We start from the raw sequence: 22771 nt of genomic DNA on the forward strand, positions 1-22771 counted from the left end.
AATCCTCCATCTTGTTCATATTGTTTTGATACATGATTGCATGGTAGTGATGATGGAATATTGAAGGCATCATATGTAATTGTTCCATTAATTTTCATTGGTATGCACTTGGATGTAGTGAGGTTGCAAGTTGAAACCCTAATGTGGATAATTTAGGAAATGTTTCATGGAATTATTTTAGGCAACTATTCAATAGTAGTTAATGTCCATCAAAATCAATGTGAATATGTTTTAGAATATTCCATTTGATTTATGGAATGTGATGAATAAATTGTACTCATATCATGGTTGACAATGTAGACGATTCCAATAGAGTAATTAGTTCAATATTGAAAACTTTGATTGTGGGAAGAGAAAACTGAATTAGTAGATTTCACAGTAGATCTTGTTTAGGTAAAACAAAAAGGGGACTTAAAATTTATTGGTGATAAGTGAGTAATCATGTGGTAATTCCTTAAGTTCATTTTTTTTGCAATAAGCTTCATTAAAATGATTATTTGGATACATTAATTAAGATGTTAGTTCCCAAGTAAACTCAATACTAGAATTAGAATTCATGTATATAATATCCTAATTTGAGTGAAATCAAATAGGTGTAAATCAATGTAAATATACATACTTAAGACCAAAACAATAGGCTGAGAGACTGTATTTAACTCTTTGGAAAATGTATGGGAGGAGAAAATAATGTCCTCCCAAGAATACAGACTAATATAATAATAAGGAATATACTTGATACTCCTAGTAGGACCAATAAGGCTTGGGGATTATGATATAATATGGCTAACACTAGGTTTTTTCCCTCCTACATCTTTTCCTAAGTCACAAGATTAAGGTATTTGGAAGAGACATATTTACATAGGTACTAGTTCAATTATGGTAAAAAGAAGAAAAAAATAAAAATAAAATTACACACACACACACACACACACACACACACACACACACACACACACACACACACACACAAAACAAATAATACATCCATATAAAATCAAGATCCCTTGAAAAGACTACCCCAACTTAGGACTTGTACACTATTAAAACTCTAAATAAAATAAAGAGCTCAAAGTCCTCTACCTAGCTGACACCCCTTCTACCAATCATCAAACAAGCATAAACTAATACAAACTGCTTAGTTTCCAAGAAGAACAGATGAAGTCAAAGGCCTCAAAACTTGGGCCCCACCCTCCTAGGTGTTACATGCCTTTAGGAGCATATGATTAATCTTTAACAAATCTTATCATGGTTCTGACAAAAGTCAGAAAGCTTTCCTGTTGTCTTAGGTGCCTACATAATCTTGAAACAAAACATGGTAAAATAAATATATTCCTCACTCAACACTCCACACTTAGGGAGGAGATAGGCATTTGGGGAAGTGGGAGGATTAGGTGGATGATGGGAAGGTGACCCATGTCAAATGTATGCCTTGGGATCACACTTGACAAATCCTTTTTAAATACTTCCTTCTAGGTGCATTTGGGAAAGGTGATTTGACTTATGTCTACACAACATTGGAGAGTATAAAGGGGCATGCGATTCATGGCAAGAGGAATTTGAATTTGGGAAGGAGGCTTGCTAATAACAAAGAGAGATATTATATACGTAAGTTTTAAGACAAGATTCAGCTTAGGATTATGGGGTGATTAAAAAGCATAGGAAAACTTATGTAAACTTTAGGTAGGTAAAGTTGTTGAGTTAATGTTAGTAAATATGAATGGGTATTTAGATGTTCTTGAATGGTTAGAAAAAGTTAGCAATTGGCTTAAGGAAGTTGGGTTGATAGTTATCAAAGTATGAAAGGGGTAGCAAAAAGTAAGTTTTCCTTAATTTAATTGTTTTATTATTTTGTGCTGTGTAGGTAAGGAATATGTCTTTTTTATTTGGTGGGGTCATTGAGATATATATAGGACTAGTTAGACATTAAACTTAGTAGGTAAAAGTGGTTGTTATTGCCAATTAGATTGTTAATATAGGGTGTTAAATGAGATTATTAAGGAAATTGCATTAATGCATGGATTGTAGTTTTGTTTGGGGCAAGTGTTATTAGGTGAATAAACAAATTTAGTTAGGTGGTAAAGGAAGTTAGTAAAATTAGAAATTAGTTTATAGATGAGATAATGAAATTTCATTGAGTGGTAAATAGTTAGTTCTTTAACAATTGTATGGATAGTTGTTATATAGTGACTATATAAAAATTAAAACTAATGTGTAATTTAGTAATTAGATATAAATATATTTATACTTTGATCTTCACTAGGTTTGTAAGTGTTAATTAATGCATACATATGCTTAGTAATAATATTATCATATGTCTTAATATATATAAACATATTGAATCAATATATTCTTGATCCTAATTTTAAATGAATACATGGAAAATATATGAATATAGTCCTAATATAAAATTTAAGCTATCCTCCATTAAAAAATTAGTAGAAAGTTGTTTGAATTGAAATGAACTTGTAGGTTAGTTAATATAATTGAATATGAATGAAAAGTAAACCATCGGCGGTCCCATAATGATGCAGGCATGCAGTGAAAGAATTAGGATAGCTTCATCTAATAATTATACATTATTAGTAAATAAAAGAATTTTTAAAGAATTTTAAAATAAATAAATAAAATTTATTGGTTGTTTTTTTTTCTATTAAATTTAGGGCATGACAGTTAGAGTAATAAGATATTGCCATATTAATTAAATAATTTTGATTTAATTATTAAGTCACTTATTATCTCTAGTTTACTTAAGCTAAACTTTAGACATATAATAATTAATTCTTTTATTAATTATTATCATTGCTTGGTGGCTTGTGGAGTCCTTGTCTAACTTAGAGTAGTTCTCCTCTCATAACCTTTGGGATTTTTTTGTTCTTTGTCTTTAAATATCTTGCCTCTAGCTTATCTAGACTTCTCAAATTTAATTTCCAATTATCAATAGAAATAGGTGTCTTGACTTCTGTAAAATTTGGATAAATCTAAGTTTCAATTTGTTAATAGTATTTTCCAAAATAATTATTATATTCACAAATACAATATAGTATTATTCTTCACAGGAAACTAGTATTAATACTAATAGCACTAGTATGTATTACTAAGTAATTCACTTATTAAACTTTCAAAGGTAAATGAAACAACATGTATATATATTAAAGTATAACCTATACTTTTGCTGACATCACTGTTGATGAGGAAGTTTAATACAAATGTGAATTTTCTGCTAATGTCATTGAGTGTTGAAAGGTAATATGAACATTTGATATAATTCATCATTATAAAACTGAACATTGAAGGCAAAAAAATATCATTATATGATTGATGGGTGTAACTCTCTTATGAGTCATGTCCACCTGATGAGCGTGACTCATATGAGAGTCACGTGTCATCGGGTACCAAACAAAAATATGATAAGCTTGAAACATAAAAAGGGTCTAAACAAGGATTATATGGATACCATAATTATATATATATTTTATAAAGTTATATATATATATATATATATATATATATATATATATATATATATATATATATATATATATATATATATATATATATATATATATATATAAGCTTGAAACATAAAAAGGGTCTAAACAAGGATTATATGGATACCATAATTATATATATATTTTATAAAGTTATATATATATATATATATATATATATATATATATATATATATATATATATATATATATATATATATATATATATATATATATATATATATATATATATATATATATATATATATATATAACTCACATATATAAATAACATTATGTATATATATTTTATATAGTCTTATTTATATACATATAACTTTATATTATCCATAACGACTATAAGAATTTAACATTCCCTCTTAGTCGAGAAGTATAAATATATTTTGATAATCAAAGGTAAAGGACGATCAATATTTTGAATAACCCAAAGATGATCAACAAGTGTTATCTAAGCTCTTATTAAAATACCTTGTATGCATTTATACAAACAACCCAAAGATAATAAACATGATGATATCTAAGCTCTTAGTTGTCAATGTTCACAAAATGTAGACTTACCTCATACCCAATATGCATCTATACAAACAACTCAAAGATGGTCAAGTTAATGACATCTAGGCACTTAGTTGTAAGTCTCACAAGGTGCATATTCTCATGATTTAAGTACATAACTTAATCAAAATGAATAACATAGTTACAAATAAGATTATCTCCTTACAATAACCTTCACAAAAATATCATATGGAAGACATTTCTTTCAATAAGATTCACAAGATTACAACAATTTTGGATACAACAAATAATATGAATCTCAACTTATTGAGATTTGTAATTAGGAACCACTATCATACCAAGACCTTCTCTAAATTTTTTCAATTAGGTTTTGGCAAGGGACTTGGTAAGGATATCAACAACCTAATACTTTGTACTGATGTAATTAAGCTCAATTACATTCGTCTCAACCACATCTCACACATAGTGATATGGTAACTCAATGTGTTTAGACCTATTATGGAACACTAGATTTAGAGAGAGTTTAATACAACTTTGGTTATCACAATAGCTTATAGTAGGCTCCAAAGGTTTCTTGAATAGATCAAAGATAAGCTTTCTTAGCCAAACTGCTTCTTTGGTTCCCATAGCAACAACAATTTATTCAGCTTCAATAAAGCTCTAAGCTACTAATGACTACTTCCTCTTGAACCAATATATCATTCTTAGTCCTAAAGTAAAGAAACATCCTAAAGTACTCTTATGTTCTATTAAATCTCCCACCCAATATGAGTTAGTATATCCTCTAAGCTTGAGATCTTCATTCTTGTGTTTTAAACCATATCCAATAGTTCCACAAAGATATCTTAGAATGTGTTTTGTAGCTACTAAGTGATGTTTCTTTGGTTTACTCATGAATTGACTTAGAGCATTTACTGCATACCATATATCAGGTCTAGTATTTACTAAATACATTAAAGATATAATAATTTGATGGTAAAGAGTGGAATCAACATCTTTAGAGTCTTTAATTTCTTGTTTTATTTTTAGAATATTTGTTTCCATGGGTGTCTTCATAGGTTTTCTTTCAATAATTCCAAATCTTCTTAAGATATCCAATGTATACTTACCTAGGTTTAGAAGAATTCTATTAGTATGTTTCCAAATTTCTACTCTCAAGAAGAAATATAGATGACCTAGGTCTTTCATATCAAGTTTAGAAGCTAGATCTTGTTTACATTTTGCTACAAGAATGATCCTCACTTGTAATTAGGAAGTCATCAACATAGAGAACTAGTATTACCATATCATTATTTTTTATTTGAAATATAGGTTTGCATCTGCACTATTTTTGGAGAATCCAAGTTTAATTAGATGGATATCTATTCTTTCACACCAAGCTCTAGGAGCTTGTTTTAAACTATATAGGGCTTTCTTTAATTTGCACACATGTTTTGATTAGTATGCACTATAAATTCATCAGGTTTCTCTAGATAGGCCTCCTCTTCTATTTCAACATTTAAGAAGGTTGCTTTAACATTTGATGAATTTCCCATCCTTTAGAGGTGGCAATAGAAATTATAGTTCTAACTGAAGTATATCTGGCTACTAGAGCAAAAGTATCTTCATAATCAATTCCTTCCTTCAAAGACAACCCTCTTGCAATAGATCTCGCTTTGAATTTGTTGATGCTTCCATCTGAAGTATGTTTAATTTTAAACAACCATCTTGATGACACAACTGATTTATTTTTAGGTCTAGGAACAATATCCCAAAGTTCATTCTTAAGAGTAGAGTTTATTCTTTTGTCATGGCATTTCTCCAATTTTTTTGTTTCATAGCTTCCTCTACATTAGAAGGTTCAGATTTTGAGATCTCACTCATAAGTGTAATTTAATTAGAGAATATGCTAGGCCTTTTTCTTTCTCTAATACATCTTGCAAGGTCAATAAAGTTTTTAGATTCCTCAATCAATCTATGGGCTAATCGAGGTCTTTTATTTTATTTATGTTCATCAATTGTATCCATGGGTTCAAAGATATCATTTTCTTCCATTTGAATCTCCCTCTCAATTTCAAGAGATGGATCATTAATAGGTTCTTCACTATTTGAATCATCTTCTATTTTGGACTTTTGTATGCAATATCTTCATAAAAAATCACATATCTACTTAATTTAATGTTTCTTTGACTAGGGATGTAGATACAATATGCTTTAGAGGTTTCACTATAACCTACAAGGAATCCTCTTTTTCTCTAGAAGGTTCAAGTTTGGACCTTTTCTCTTTGGCTATGTGGATATATGAAGGACATCCAAAAATTCTTGAGTGGCTAAGATTTGGTTTCTTTCTAGAGAACACTTCATTAAATTTTTTATGATCAATGTGTGAGTGGGGACATCTATTTTAGATATATATCATAGTGTTTGAGGCTTCACCCCAAAGGAAGGTTTGCAATTTTTTTATCTAATATCATAGTCTTGGCAGATTCAACAATGGCTCTATTCTTTCTTTCCACTACCCCATTTTGTTTAGGATTACAAGGGACAACTAGCTCTCTCTCAATGCCAACACTTTTATAAAAATTATGAAATGTTTTAGATATATACTCCTTTCCATTATTCATTCTCAAGATTTTAATTTTATTCCTAGAACGGTTTTCAACAAGAGCTTTAAAATGTTTAAATTTTGTCAAGACTTCATCAGACTCTTTAAATTTTAGAAAGTAGATCCAAATTTTTTGGGAGAAGTCATCAACAAAGATAAGGAAGTATAGAAATCCTTCTAGGGACATAATAGTCATTGGTCTACATAAGTCAGAATGAACAATCTCTAGGACATCTTTGGTTTTGCTTGTACTGCTATGGAAGGGATTCTCAGTGTTATTCCCTAATGCACACCCTTTAAAAATTCATTCACGATTTGATTCTAACTTAGGTAACCCTATCACCATCTTTTCTAAAGAAGGAAATCCTAGAAAATGGAGGTTCCCTTATCTTCTATGCCATAGTTTAGTTTCTTTGAAGGAACCATGCAACATTGTTGTAGAAGGGCATTAGTTTACTTTATATAGACATCCAAGTCTTGAATTGATCTTATGATCATTTCTAATATTAGAATTTTTAGGCCATGCAAGAAATTTCCCTTCTATAAAACAAATTATATATCCTTCATCTTCAAGAGCTGAGGTAGAAACTAGATTTCTTTTGATGCCAGTAATATCTAGATTGATGGAACATTTTCCAATTCCTCTTATTGGATATTTGGTGTCATCTCCAATTGTTACATCATCAACATAATCTTCATTTATTGTATCTAATTTCTCTTTGAAACTAGTAATGTGTTGAGATGCACCACTTTCTATTACCTATGTGTTAGATCTATTAAATGTTTCACTAGAAAGTCTAGAATATAAAGCATCATTTTGTGAATGTCTAATAGGACTGTTGGTTTTGAAAAAGGATGCATGTTTCTTAAGTCTATCATGACATTGATATGTTGGGTGACCATATTTATCACATCTATAGCATTGCATTTTAGAATAGTCTTGATGTTTCCATTTTGAATCTAGTTTCCTCCTTTTATTTACTTTTGTGGAGAGGATTTGAAAGTCTTCTTTTGAAGTAGTGGCATCATCCTAGCTTTTAACATACATTCTTCTTGTAAGAAATCAACATTAATTTTACTAAGTTTAGGAACTTTGTATCACAAGCATAATCCTTTGATGAAGGTTTCTTATGATTTTAGTAGAACTTTTAATGTCATTATTGCTAGCTCTTTGTCTTTACATATATGGCCTATTGTGGATAGTTGATTTCTTAGTTCAGTTATTCTCATTAAGTAATAATATATGATTTCTCCTTATAGTCATTTTGATGTTAGAGAGGTTGTCTCCTAGAGTGATTATTCTAGTAGTATTGTTAATTTTAAACATATTCTCAAGAGCTTTAAGAATTTCATGTGATGTCTCCAATTCTGAAATGATTGGTAATAAATGGGTTTTCACTGCATCAACCATCAATCTCATACCTTTTACGTTGTCCATTTCCCATTTTTTTAGATTCATAACTTCCCTTAGGTGGTGGATCAAAGTTTTCGATGAATTTCTTTAGACCATTTTCTTTTAGTGTAATTTTCATCCATAGTTTCCATCCTACGAAATCTAAGTCACCTTCAAGATGATCCTCTAGCCTCATACCATTTATGATTTTGATAATTTTGTCTGATTAAATTTTTTCCTCAACTTTTCTCTGATACCATGTTAATTTTGGATAAATCTAAGTTTCGATTTTGTAATAGTATTTTCTAGAATAATTATTATATTCATAAATACAATATAGTATTATTCTTCATAGGAAAATAGTATTAATACTAATATCCCTAGTATGTATCACTAAGTACTTCACCTATTAATCTTTATAAGGTAAATGAAACAACTTGTATACATATTAAAGTGTAACCTATACTTTTGCTGATGTCACTATTGATGAGGAAGTTTAATACAAATTTGAATCTGCAAATAATGTCATTGAGTGTTGAAAGGTAATATGAATGTTTCATATAATTGATAATTATAAAACTAACCACTGAAGGCATGTAAGTACCATGATATGATCGATGGGCATGACTCATATGAGAGTCACATACCATAGGGTACTAAACACAAATATAATAAGCATGGAACATAAAGAAAGGTTTAAACAAGGATTATACAAATACCATATATATATATATATATATAATGACTATAGGAATTTAACAACTTCTTCTTGCACTTCAATATCCTTAATTTTATGTATAGTTGATAAAGTAGGCATTTCTACTTTCTTATCAATGTTCGTGGTTTGCTTCCTCTTCAAAGGTGTTGTGGGAAGTTCTAGTTGCTTATCCTCTATTTGTGAACTACTTCCTTACACACCACTTATGTATTTGGCTTGTAAGTTTCCTAACATTTTCCTCGTTTTCCTTTCAATTCTTTCTTTCTTTATATCCAATGTAATTTGCTTGTAGGCTTCTTTATAGGTTCTAAACCATTTTTTCTTGGTGTCCTTAGATAAAATTGAGTATGTAGTCAACACTTCCTATTATTGTTTCCTTAGTTACATCATATCCAAATGTTGGTACCCATGAGGTTCTCATCTCTATTGTTCAAATATTGCAAGTATCAGTGTCTACAAGAAAATATATGGTGTCTATGTATTTCTCAACTACACTAGAGGGTTTCCTAGAATGTTTTTGCATTCTTATTTGGATTTTTTTACATAAACCCGCATAATCTTGTTAAACTCATATCCTAATTTTCCAATGAATTCATTTATCTGATAAAGAATAGGCTTATCCAACTTCCAATTTATTTTCCCTATTTGTAGAAAGAAATTTTGAACATGGAAAAATAAACAAACTAACATATTTCCATATGTTGGAACTATAGATGAAGTAACTGAGAGGGGAGGGGTGAATCAGTTACTACAAATACAAGTCCAAAAATCCCTTAGATGTCTAAAATGCTTATTTACTATTGATACTTGGTAAATAGTGCAGAAATACTTTAACTCGGTAAGTTAACTAGTTACTATTCATCTAGCACTCATAGTTATTAATATGCATGCAAAGATTAACTAAATGAACACAAGAGACATCAGATTTAATGTGGAAACCCAATATGGGAAAAACCACCAAGTAACTAGTTACCAATTTTCACTCTTCTGAAGTGAGCCCTATTAGGAGCCAACCCTGTTAAAGGTTACAATACACACTGTTAGGTGTGACCTTGTTAGAGGATTTAATCACCCTATTAGGAGTGGCATGGTTAGAGGTCTTTAGAACAATTCAACTAAACTATCACCTTGTTAGAGGATTTACAAAATGGCTATTAAACCAACTCTATAAAGAGATTCTGAATTCACTATTACAATGATAAGAAAGCAACAATGAAATGACCTGAATGATATGCAACTTATCTTTTGCTAATTATAGATCCATGTTCTACTTTTTTGAATCCTTACTGATCAAATACAACTTTGCAGCACCTCCTGGATATCTAATCCTTCATCAGAATTTGCTCTTCCATTTACTTTTTCACACACACACACTATTCCACAACTTGAATATCTATATATACCTTTCAGATTTATCAAGTCAACTCAAATATAAGTTAAAATAATTAAAAACATCAGTCGACTACATTAATTCCATGAAATAATCAAAATAATAAAATCCTTCGCTGGCCGACTTAGCTCAGTAATCTAGTATTAACCAAGTGAAGCTTGGTAAACACTACTTCAGAATTTTTTCTAGTGTTAATCAAGTGAAGCTCGGTAAACATTGCAAAATCTTGCAAAAGTCCTTTGGAGACCGAGTGAACTCAATGAGCACTGACTTTCCTTTGTTGTCCTAGTGAACTCAGTGGAAGTTAACTTCCATATTTCCTTCGATGATTGAGTGAGCTCGGTAGACACTATCTTTCCTTTGCTAACTGAGTGAACTTGGTAGAAACTAACTTTCCTTTGCTGACCGAGTAAGCTCGATAGAAGCTAACTTTCCTTTGCTAGCCTTGTGAGCTCAGTAGAAGCTAACTGATGACTGATATGACATTTGTGTAACATCAAAGACAACATTCAATTAATAATTGTATCCAAAAATCTCCCTCTTTGGCATTGATGGCAACATAACATGTCATAGCAGAATGAAATTTGAAAACAAGTCTAGCAGGTCTTTTCTTTAGCAAACTCCCTCTTTCAATAATCTCCCTCTGTGAAGGATATCATAGCAAACTTCTTCCTTTCAAATTTTTTTTAGAAAGATATGATAGTAAAACTCTCCCTCTTTGACAACACATGCCAAAGACAACACTACTCAAATGATTTTAATGTACCTTTAGTACTAGTTCATATGCAATATTTCTTGATTATGATGCATCAATTGATAGATTTTCAACTTGGTATGCATTGATGCATCACTAAAACTTTGTTTTAGTGAACTTCAGATAGGGAAGTGACCCCTAACTTGCTTCTTAGATACAAGAATGCATCCTTAGGTAATGGCTTTGTGAATATGTCAGCAATTTGTTCCTTTGTATGAACATATTCCAATCTGATCTCCTTGCCTTGCACCAATTCTCTGACAAAATGATATTTTATTGCAATATGCTTGGTTTTGGAATGCATCACTGGATTCTTAGATATGTTTATTGCACTTGTATTATCACAGAACATAACAGCTAGTTCTTTGATGTCCACCTTCATGCCTTCCAACAACTGTTTAAACCAAACAATATTAGAACAATTTACTGCAACAGCAACATATTCTGCCTCTGTTGTAGATTGGGATGTGCAATTCTGCTTTTTGCTTGTCCAAGAAACCAACCTTTTTCCAAGAAAGAATGCTCCTTTTCTTGTACTTTTTTTTTCATCAAAGTTTCCTACCCAATCAGCATCAGTAAACACTTTAAAATCCAGATTACCTCCAAATTTGTACCATAAACCATAATCTTCAGTTCCTTTCAAATATCTCATTATTCTTTTGATTGTCATCATGTGATTTTCTCTTTATTTTGTTGAAAATCTTGCTACAACACCAACTGTAAGGTAAATATTTGGCCTAGTAAGAACTACATACTGCAACTTTCCAATCATAGATCTATACAATGTTTGATCTACTTCTTTTGATTCATCTTCCTTGGTAAGTTTTAATCCAGTACACATAGGAGTCCCAACTGGTTTACAATCTTCCATACCAAACTTTTTCAATATCTCCTTGATGTATTTTGATTGAGTGATGTAGATACCATTTTTATTCTACTGAATTTGAAGACCAACAAAGAATTTTATTTTACCAAACATAGACATTTCGAATTCCTTGTTCATTTTCTCTAAAAATTCTTTGCAAAGATCATCATTTCCTGTGAAAATAGTATCATCTACAAATATTTATGCCAAAACAATCTTATTATCTAGTCCTTCCTTTATATACAAACTACTATTATCATTAGTTCTTTGAAAACCAATCTGAATAAGATAGTTATGCAATCTTTCATACCATGCTCTTGGGGCTTGTTTCAGACCATACAATGCCTTGTGTAATTTGTAGACCATGTTCCTTTTATCTGGATCAACAAAACCTTCAGGTTGTTCAATGTAGACCTCTTCATCTAGTATACCATTGAGGAATGCTGACTTGACATCCATTTGATAAACTTTGAATCCTTTGTGAGCAGCGTATGCAAGTAAGGTTCTGACTCCTTCCAATCTTGCAACAGGAGAAAAAGTTTTTCCATAGTCTATTCCTTCTTCTTGAGCATATCCTTTTCATACTAGTCTAGCTTTGTTTCTTGATACCTTACCATCTTCATCCAACTTGTTTCTGAATACCCACTTGGTTCCAATCACATTTTTATCTTTAGGTCTGGATACAAGAGTCCATGTCTTGTTTTTCTCTATCTTTTCTATTTCTTCATTCATAGCCTCAATCCAACTATCATTTTTCAATGCATCATTGATATTTCTAGGTTCAAAATCAGCAAGTAAACAAGTACCTTTCAACTTACTTCTTGTCATGGTCCCTTTAGATTTGTTTCCAATGATCTGATATGTTGAATGATGTCTCCTAACAAATTTTGCTAATACAAGTTCCTTGCCTTTTGAAAGAATTTCATTGTTATCTTCTTGCATTTCAACTTCAGGTTCTGGCTCGATAGATATTGTCTTGGGTTCTTTAGACTCAGTAGAAACTTGCTTGATAGTATCTAAATGTAACTCAGGTTGTTGTAGCTCGGTTTGAACTACTTGTAACTCAGTTGTTGATGACTCAAGAATAGAGAATTCTTGATTGATTGGTACTATATCAGGTTCAGTGAAAACAAACCTTCTATAGTCTTCTGGTTCCCTTTTTCTTTCTTCTTTAGTCCTTTCTGCAAACTCATTAACTTTCACATGTGCACTTTTTATGACTTTGTAAGTAGATAGGTTCAAACATCTATATGCTTTACTTTTGCAAGAGTATCCCAAAAATATTCCTTCATCACCTTTTACATCAAATTTTCCTTTTCTAGATTCTTTCAAAATGTAACATTTAATTCCAAATACTTTTAGATAACTTACATTAGGTTTGTAGGCATACCATAGCTCATAGGGAGTTTTGAATGAGTCTTTCTTAAGCTGTACCCGATTCAAGGTATGAACTGCAGTGTTGATAGCTTCCTTCCAGTATTTGATAGCAATGTTCTCTTCAATCATTAGGGTTCTTGCACAATCCATGATATATCTGTTCCTCCTTTTAGCTATTCCATTTTTTCAGGAGTTCCAGGGGCTGATACCTATTATTTGATTTCTCTTTCAATGCAAAAGTTATTGAACTCACGTGAAATGAATTCTCCTCCTCTATCTGACCTCAAACATTTCAATCTTTTTCCTATTTCCTTTTCTACTCTGGCCAAGTACCATTTGAATTTCTCAAATGCTTGTGATTTTTTCCTTAGATACATGACAGTCATCATTCTTGAGTAATCATCAACAAAAAGAATAAAGAACTTTTCTCCAGTATAGCTTTCAATTCCAATGGGTCGACATAAATCAGTATGCACAATTTCTAATATATCTTCAGACTGATAGTTTTTACTTTTAAAACTAGTCTTTCCCATTTTACCAATCTGACAATTCTTGCATAGACCAACCTCAGGTTTCTTTATGTTAGGAATGCCTCTTACTTTCTTGAATTTGCTTATCTTTATCAAGTTCTCAAAATTGACATGGCACAACCTTTTATGCCATAACCAACTTTCTTCAAATTGAGCAATAAAACATGAGCATTCACCAAGTTTAAGATAAAATAAGCTACCTTTTGTTTGAGTGCCTGATCCAATCAGTTTTCCTTTGCCATCTAGCAGTCTTGCTTTTCCATGTATGAATTCTACTTTGAATCCATTATTGAGTAGTTGTGCCACACTCAACAAGTTATGCTTTAGTCCTTCTACCCAATAGGTATTATCACATATAATTTCTTTGGTTAGAGAGATTCTTCCTCTTCCTTTTATACAACAAGGTTCATTGTTACCAAATCTTACACTACCACCATCATAGTTTTCAAATTTTCAAACTTAGTTTTATCACCAGTCATGTGATGAGAACAACCACTATCTATGATCCATGTATCATTTTTGCTCATATGAGAAATGAGTGTCATTTCCTCATCATTATTAGATTCATCTTTCACAGCAATGTAGACAACTTCATTTTCTTCTTCATCATTAGAATCATTAGAATCCATAAAACATGTTTTCTTACCTTTATCTTTGAATGATTTGATGTCTTTCTTGCCATTGTACTTGTAACCTTTCTTGTCATCTTTGTTCTACTTTTTTGGGCACCTAGTAGCAATATGACCAACTTATTCACATGAAAAGCAGATTAGAGAAACTTTACCTTTAAATTTACCTCTACCTCTAGAATATTTCCTTGCTAGTAGAGCTTCAATCACTTCAAGATCACTATCTAAACTTTGGTCTAATTCATCTTCACCTCCTGACTGAGATTCTTTTTTCTTTTTCTTTTTCTCCTTAAGTGAAAGCTTGGCTTCAAATGTTGATTCAATGTTCTTGGAAGCTGGAACATAGTTGTCAAAGTTGTCTAGTTCAAATGCAGTCAATCTTCCAACTATGGCCTCTAGATTTATCTTGTGATTTGCTTCACATCTTCTTTCTTTAATTGAAAAAACTCTGATTGCATAAATGGGAAGTAGAGTTCTAAGAAATTTACTTATTATTGTCTCCTCCTTGATATCTCCTCCAGATGCTTTGATTGCACTAACACATGCTTTGACTCTTTCAACATATTTTGCAATGTTTTCATCCTCTCTCATCCTCATTTGATCAAATTGTCCTCTTAGACTTTTTGCTTTGGCTCTTCTTACATTATCATCTCCTCCACAGATTTATTTCAGCTTGTCCCACATTTCAAAGGTAGTTTTGCAATCCTTGATGTCATCAAATTCTTCATAACTCAGAGAAGATGCTATATCTATCATCATAATGTTGTGAGTCTTATTTTCAGCAATATCATTGACAGATAGTGTACCAGTAGGTTTTTCATATTTTTCATCAAGGTACTTCAATCCTGTATCACCAATGGATGCTAGGTAAAGTCTCATCAGTCCTTGCCATATAGAGAAGTTGTTCTTGTTGAGTCTGGGAATTTCCCTTTTGTAAGACATCTTGATCTTTAGCTTAGATCCTTGAAATCTTTTTCTGAAAGAACCAAAAGCTCTGATACCAATTGTTGGAAATATAGATGAAGTAACTGAGAGGGGAGGGGTGAATTAGTTACTACAAATACAAGTCCAAAAATCCCTTATATGTCTAAAATGCTTATTTACTGCTGATACTCGGTAAATAGTGCAAAAATACTTTAACTTGATAAGTTAACTAGTTACTATTCATCTAGCATTCAAAGTTAGTAATATGCATGCAAAGATTAACTAAATGAACACAAGAGACACCAGATTTAACCTGGAAACCCAATATGGGAAAAACCACCAAGTAACTAGTTACCAATTTTCACTTTTATGAAGTGAGCCCTGTTAGGAGCCAACCCTGTTAAAGGTTACAATACACACTGTTAGGTGTGACCTTGTTAGAGGATTTAATCACCCTGTTAGGAGTGTCCTGTTTAGAGGTCTTTAGAACAATTCAACTGAACTGTCACCTTGTTAGAGGATTTATAAAATGGCTATTAAACCAACTCTATAAAGAGATTCTAAATTCACTGTTACAATGATAAGAAAGCAACAATGAAATGACTTGAATGATATGCAACTTATCTTTTGTTGATTACAAATCCATGTTCTACTTTTCTGAATCCTTACTGATCAAATATGACTTTGCAACACCTCCAAGATATCTAATCCTTCATCAAAATTCACTCTTCCATTTACTTTTTCACACACACACACACACACACACACACAATTCCACAACTTGAATATCTATATATACCTTTTAGATTTATCAAGTCGGCTCAAATATAAGTTACAATAACTAAAAACATTAGTCGGCTACATTAATTCCATGAAACAATCAAAATAATAAAATCCTTCGCTGGCTGACTTAGCTCGGTAATCTAGCATTAGCTAAGTGAAGCTCGGTAAACACTGCTTCAGAATGTTTTCTAGTGTTAATCAATTGAAGCTTGGTAAACACTGCAAAATCTTGCAAAAGTCCTTTGGAGACTGAGTGAACTCGGTGAGCACTGACTTTCCTTTGTTGTCCTAGTGAACTCGGTGGAAGTTAACTTCCCACCATATTTCCTTCGATGACCGAGTGAGCTCGGTAGACACTAGCTTTCCTTTGCTAACTGAGTGAACTCGGTAGAAACTAACTTTCCTTTGCTGACTGAGTGAGCTCGGTAGAAGCTAACTTTCCTTTGCTAGCCTTGTGAGCTCAGTAGAAGCTAACTGATGACTGATATGATATTTGTGTAACATCAAAGACAACATTCAATTAAATTGTATCCAACACCATACCTAACCTCTTTTTTCTAATATTTCTTAAATCTCTTCATGTTCACCAACTATTATTTTGTGGATCCTAATTCAACTCAAAGGTTGATTTTTCCCACTTCATTTGGTATAGTTTTTCCCTAGATTATTACTACGAGGGTTTGAGGACCACGTTCCCAAGATAGGGTCAAGGGGAAGTGCCCTAGGTGTGTTCCCTATCACTATACAGGGTGTGGTTGAGGGGAAACTCCCCTGAAACCAAAAATGAATTTACTATTATAAAAGGATTTGACTAATATTTTTCTATTGGATGACTTATTTTAGTCCTAATTTTGTAAGCATGAAAAGCTTGTATAAAATGCTTAGGGTTAGGGATTTCATAAGGTATGATGATATTGTAGCTTCTTGTAGTGGTATTGAGTTGTATGGGATTGCAGATTGTAATCATTGGATAATAATAATATTGAGCTTGTTGTTGGTGGATGTAGGCCAAGGATTGGGTGAGCTACATTAAATCCTTGTGTCTTGTGTTCTCTTCCATGCAATTTATTATTTTCTAATGTTGATTATATTTGCATGTAACTGTTATTTTTGTCTTTGTCTATTCTTGACACTAACAACTACATTTGAGTCATCTCTACTAGGTCATGATGTTTTTCTAATTTGGAAAGCTCATATGTGGCATGCACACCATTCCCTAATATAAATTGTTGGGTCTTCTCAACTAAAAAAGCTTGTAGTTGATTGTCACTATTGCAAACCTTGTTTCTACATCTTTAATTTTTTTCAACTTTCAAATCTTAACCATCTTTCTCAATTTCAATTATCTTTTCCACTTCAACTATGTTTGATAGTTTTAAAGTGCACTCATTTTATTCTTTCAGTAGTTCACTAACCACTTGAATTAGGTATTTAGTGATCATAACATATTTTTCCTCATCTAGCCATAAAAAAATATCATGTATTAGATAAGAACATAGAATATCCATTCTTCATTGAAAACTTTGGGCAAAAAGACGAAATGGGTCAAGCTCTTTGTCTCGATATGTTTGTATCCATCTTTCAGATTCCCATTAGTACATATCTTGTGATTTTAAAATTTATTGATAATTATATCTTCTAACTCAATAACCTTATATTGACTAAATTTCTAAATATCTTCAATTAGTATTGCTCTTAGTGGGAGTGATGACAGGGCTATTTTTTTATCCACATCTACTACCTTCAATGGGCATGGCTTGAATTCTAGTTCAAATTCATCATTGATGTCAATAAAAATAGGGTTCTCAATCCTTCTTCCCATTTTTTCTCAGAAATTTCTAATCTTACACCAAAATATCATACATTTTATAAGCTTTATGTTAGACAACTCACTTTGCTAAGATAGGGAACGAAATATTTTTTGTTCAATCTCTAAGAAATTTATAGTTAATAGAAATTTGCAATAGATAGAAATGATCTCTCAGTTTTAGCTTAAGTGGAAACTCTTCAAAAATAGGAAGGTAATAATGAATATGTTCAACATGTGCTTTATCAGAATATCCATTTCCAAATTGATGTAGGAGTTCACTCTTTAGGAACTATCTTAAAGTTATGAAAATTATTGTAATGCAAAAGATATAATTAGTACATGAAAGGTACAAGGTATAACTACAAAGAATGCAAAAAAAGGGAAAAGTATAATTACAATTTTAGCAAACCATATACTAATAGAATTTTTTTGGCCTTTGGTATTATTGTCAAAGGGGGAGAATATATAATGATAATTGTTAGCTCCAAAGGGGGGGGGGGGTGCTTTCCTAGAAATGAATGTGAATAAGAGAGAATGTATTGTGGAGAGATTATCCATAGGGGGAGAAGAATTTAGGGCCTAATTAGACCAAGTTATAGAATATAAAACTGATCTACAGGAGGCAAAGAGATTAAAAGAAGACAAGTTACCATTTGTAAGATAAGAAAGAGGATGTGTTTCCATCAATACCAAAGGGGTGGATTGTTAGTCCCAACTAATCATTTTGAAATAAGGGATATTATTTTGCAAAACTATAATATATGTGAAATAGTTAGATTAGTTGTTATGTTGTCATTGATATCAAGCTTGAAAAGGTTAGACATAATGCTACTTTAGTAAGGTTCAAGATCATCTAAATTATGTCATGTTGATTGATTAAGAAGTTGGTAGAGATAATGCTGATTGAATGATGAAAAAGAAAAGAGAATGGGAGATACTATTCATAAGTATGTAAATTTCAATGGGCAATTGATGGGTCAAACTTTGGTAATATATTATTGATTTATTGTTTTACATGATTTAATTAAGTGTTGAGATGAAACACAAGCAAGTTACTTTGGTTGGTAAAAAAGGATAGTATTTATGAAGTGGAAAGACAAAGAAACAATGAGTTGTATTGAGCTAGACAATCAGGTCGATAAATAAAGGACTAGTGACCAAGTATATGTTAATTAAGTGAAGAATGAAAAGTTTTAACTAAACTTAATGATTGAGTGTAAGGCCCACACTCATACCCTATTATAAAATGTAAGGAATGAATATGTTTAGGAGTTAATTAGGTCATGATCGACATTTTCATTATTAACAGTGATTTATGAGATCCTATTAGAGACTAATGTAGATCTTGATTATTATAAGGTTGATACCATATCCAATAACATTAGGTCAATAAGATAAGACCCCATGAAAAATGAGACTCACTATGTTCAAGCTGAGAACCTAGTCATGAGATTCAAGGTGTGATCTATAAGGTAATTAGGAAAGATAAATTAACATTCACTCTAGTAAGAACAATAGTGAATGTAGGACAACAAGACATGTGGTTACATTCAAAAATTGGTTTTAAACTATTATGACATCATTATGGAAACATTCTAACAGTCTGAGGAATTAACCCTAGAAACTCACACACAAACCCCTCGTAATGTGATAAAGGGATATTGCTAGGAATGTCACTACGTTTAACTTGATTGATAGGATACTAGTTAACTAGTCTGCACATTAGTGATTTTCACTTAGGACATATATGTTAAGATCCATTTTATGTGTTTTCATGATTTACCAAAGAGGACTTTAGGGTTTCATTTTTATGTTAGAAAGAGTTGTGATAATATTCAAAATGATAACGAGTTATGTTAAGAAAGATAACTATTGATACACATATTTGATATTTCAATGTTTTGAATATTTATGAGAATGACTAGATGAAAGTTAATTGTATATGTTATGTGAATGATGTGATATTAGGTTATTCTGCACTTATTTGTATGTATTTTTATATTATTTCATTGCACTACTGATGTTTAAGTTGAGTGTGTAGGAAAATTGACCCATGGAAATTATTCAAGGAAACAAGGTTCAAACCTATGTGAACACGGTAAAGCCAAGGTGAATCTTCGGAAGATTCAAACACCTCGTTATATTGTGTTTATTCATAATGTGATTGTGCATGGGTGTTATAATTTTAAAGATCATAACTAATTAGAGACATGTCATCGTGATGTGTAAAGTGTTTTAATGTGTGTGTTATTTGACACTTGTGTTGTCTATGTGTAAATGACATGTCATATAGGGTTTTGGGCATGAAGTCACTTAACCTAAATTTAACCCCATTTTGAAATTAAGTTAACCCACCTTGTAGGGTGTTAGGATGAGTTACCTTCATGATGTAATTCGAATTAAATTTGATAGAAAATTTAGAGAGCCTAAAAGTGGTTCCCAAGTGCTATATTGGTGAAAATAAGTCACCCACATGGTAGTAGTATGGGTTGGGGGTCTAAATATACCCATAAGTTGGTCTAGGGGACTTAGGAGACCCTCTAAACTAGTCATTTTCAAGCCAATTCGAAAATCAAAGTGTCACATGACTTTTGTCCTTATTCCTCCACTTGGGTAAGTTCATATTGGTAGAAGGTACAAGGGTGTAAGAGGAGTAGGTGAGGATGGAAGTGGAGATTTTTTTAGGGAGCTTGTGCCAAACTTAGGGGTTGTTCACCCACTCTCTAATTGTAGAGACATCTAGGGTTTTAAGGAAGAATCTTGGAAGCCAAGGAAGAAAAATATTTTCATCGCCATTCTTCATCATTAGTTTGGAAGGAGGTTAGTGCTTCATGCCATATTTTCTCTCATCTCATGAAAGTTGAAGATGGAAATTGTAAGAGTGTTCTTGTAGGATCTATGTTTTTTCATATGGTGCATGTTGTAAATGATTTTGTATGTGAGTGAGCATGTTGAAATTATTTGCATTTGGTTTATTTTTCTTGGATTGTGGTTGTGGATTGAATGTTGTGTTGGGTGTGAAGGCTTCAATCACCCTTGGGAGGGAAGAGAAGCCTTGGGGTAAAGGGGTTAGTTGGGCTCAACATTGAAGTTGAGAAATCCTTCTCTTGAAGAGGGGATAGATTTCATGGAGTATGGGCTCCATTGAAAGGCCATATGCCTTTACATTGTTCTACAAGAGGTATAAGTGAGGATTTTTGATGAGGAGAAAGTGTTGATAGCCTTTTTGAGGCATGTGATTATTGATAGCCTTGTTGTGGCATGTTTCTTGGAAGCCTTATTGGAATATTGCAATTGTAAGATTTGTTGTTCATAAGGATACGACATTCTCCTCCTTGAAGAGCCACCTTCACCCAATGTTTATGATTCCATTTGTGAATCATTGTGCAAACCTTGGTTGGATTTGTAATTGTGTTGCAAAATTTTTTTGTTCATGTTAGTTCTTGTTTTGAGATGTTTTATGGATGTATCATGTTTGAGCCTTGTTTCCCTTGGCATGGTGGGTGGCCTCCTTGAGGCCTAGGTTGGTAGGTGAGCCTCCATGGTTCATCATTTTTATCTCTCATTTGCAGGTCCTTATTGTATGGTCTTGAAAACTTGGAGCTCTTATTGTCTTTCCATGTGCATAGGAGATGAAGACATTCTTTTTTGTATTTGAGTTGAGGCTATGAGAAAACTCCATTTTTTTGAGTATTTAAATGTATTGCAAGAGTAGTGTTATTGCTTCTCATTGACAAGGAGATTTGGTGAAACATATATATTTTTTGAATAGAATTTCCATTTTGTTATCATACTATAAGGATTTCATCATGTTTTGAGTACTATAAGAATTACTAGGAAAGCATGTATTATGTGTAGGAAGATAAGCTATCATGGTTCTTTAAATTATTGTGCTCCTTCACTTCTATGTAGATTGTGATAAAGAGTCTAATTTTCATGGAATGATATTATCATTGCAACTCTCTTGAATAATATTTGTATATGCGTCATTGAATTGAATCCTTGCATGGGAATCCAAAGTTAGATTTGAGCAAATGATTTACCAAATTTCATTATTCATAGATGAGTATATTTAGTTAGTTTATGCATCATTCTATCATGATATATGTGAAATCTTGTAATGAATTTAATGTTCAAATGTTTAAACAAAAAAAACCATTAATCTAGACTACATATAACATATTTAGCAATTCTAAAATTACTAATGAAATGGCATATCAAGAAACATTTTAGACTATAGGAATGGAAGAATCAGTTTGATGACATCTATGTATAAGTGTATAAAATTAACTTGCTGTAGTTGTCATCCAATTCTCTAGAAAATGTATGGAGAACCAATTTAAGTCTCTCCCCAATATATAGAGCATTATACACACACACACACACACAAATCATGTGACCTTTATGTCACCCCTCCCTTGAGTACATCACAAAAAGAAACAAAATAATAATAATAAATGTATTCATAAGTAAATGTATGTTAGATTGTGGTGACTGATTAGGAAAGTACTATACATACTTCATAAATAGTGGGGTTCGGGGCATCGCCCCGGAATTTTTTTTTTTTGGAAGTAGCCGACATGGTAGCCGACATATTATGGCCGACATATGGCCGACATGTTATAACCCTAAAGCGGTTTAATACTTGTATAAAAAGGGCTTAGGGTTGGGTATTTTTTATGTGTGGTGATACGAAATTGGTTCTTGTGACGGTATTGAGCTGTAAGGGATTACAGATTGTAATCAGGTTGTAATCACTGGATTGTAATAAGATCGGACTTGCTATTTGGTGGACGTAGCCCAGGGATTGGGTGAACCACGTTAAATCTTGGTGCCTTGTGTTCATTTCTGTGTGTTCTATTATTTTTGTTATTGGTTATATTTGCATGTAGTTTTTATTTCTGTCCGTGGTTTATCCTAACAATGTATATGTTAGAATTAAGGAGCATAGAGCCTAGACCACCTAAGATTAGAGCTAGAAAGTACTAATAG

This window comes from Cupressus sempervirens, chromosome 4 (genome assembly GCF_028749045.1).
Source record: "Cupressus sempervirens isolate cs-2001-9-10 chromosome 4, ASM2874904v1, whole genome shotgun sequence".
Classification (NCBI taxonomy): domain Eukaryota; kingdom Viridiplantae; phylum Streptophyta; class Pinopsida; order Cupressales; family Cupressaceae; genus Cupressus; species Cupressus sempervirens.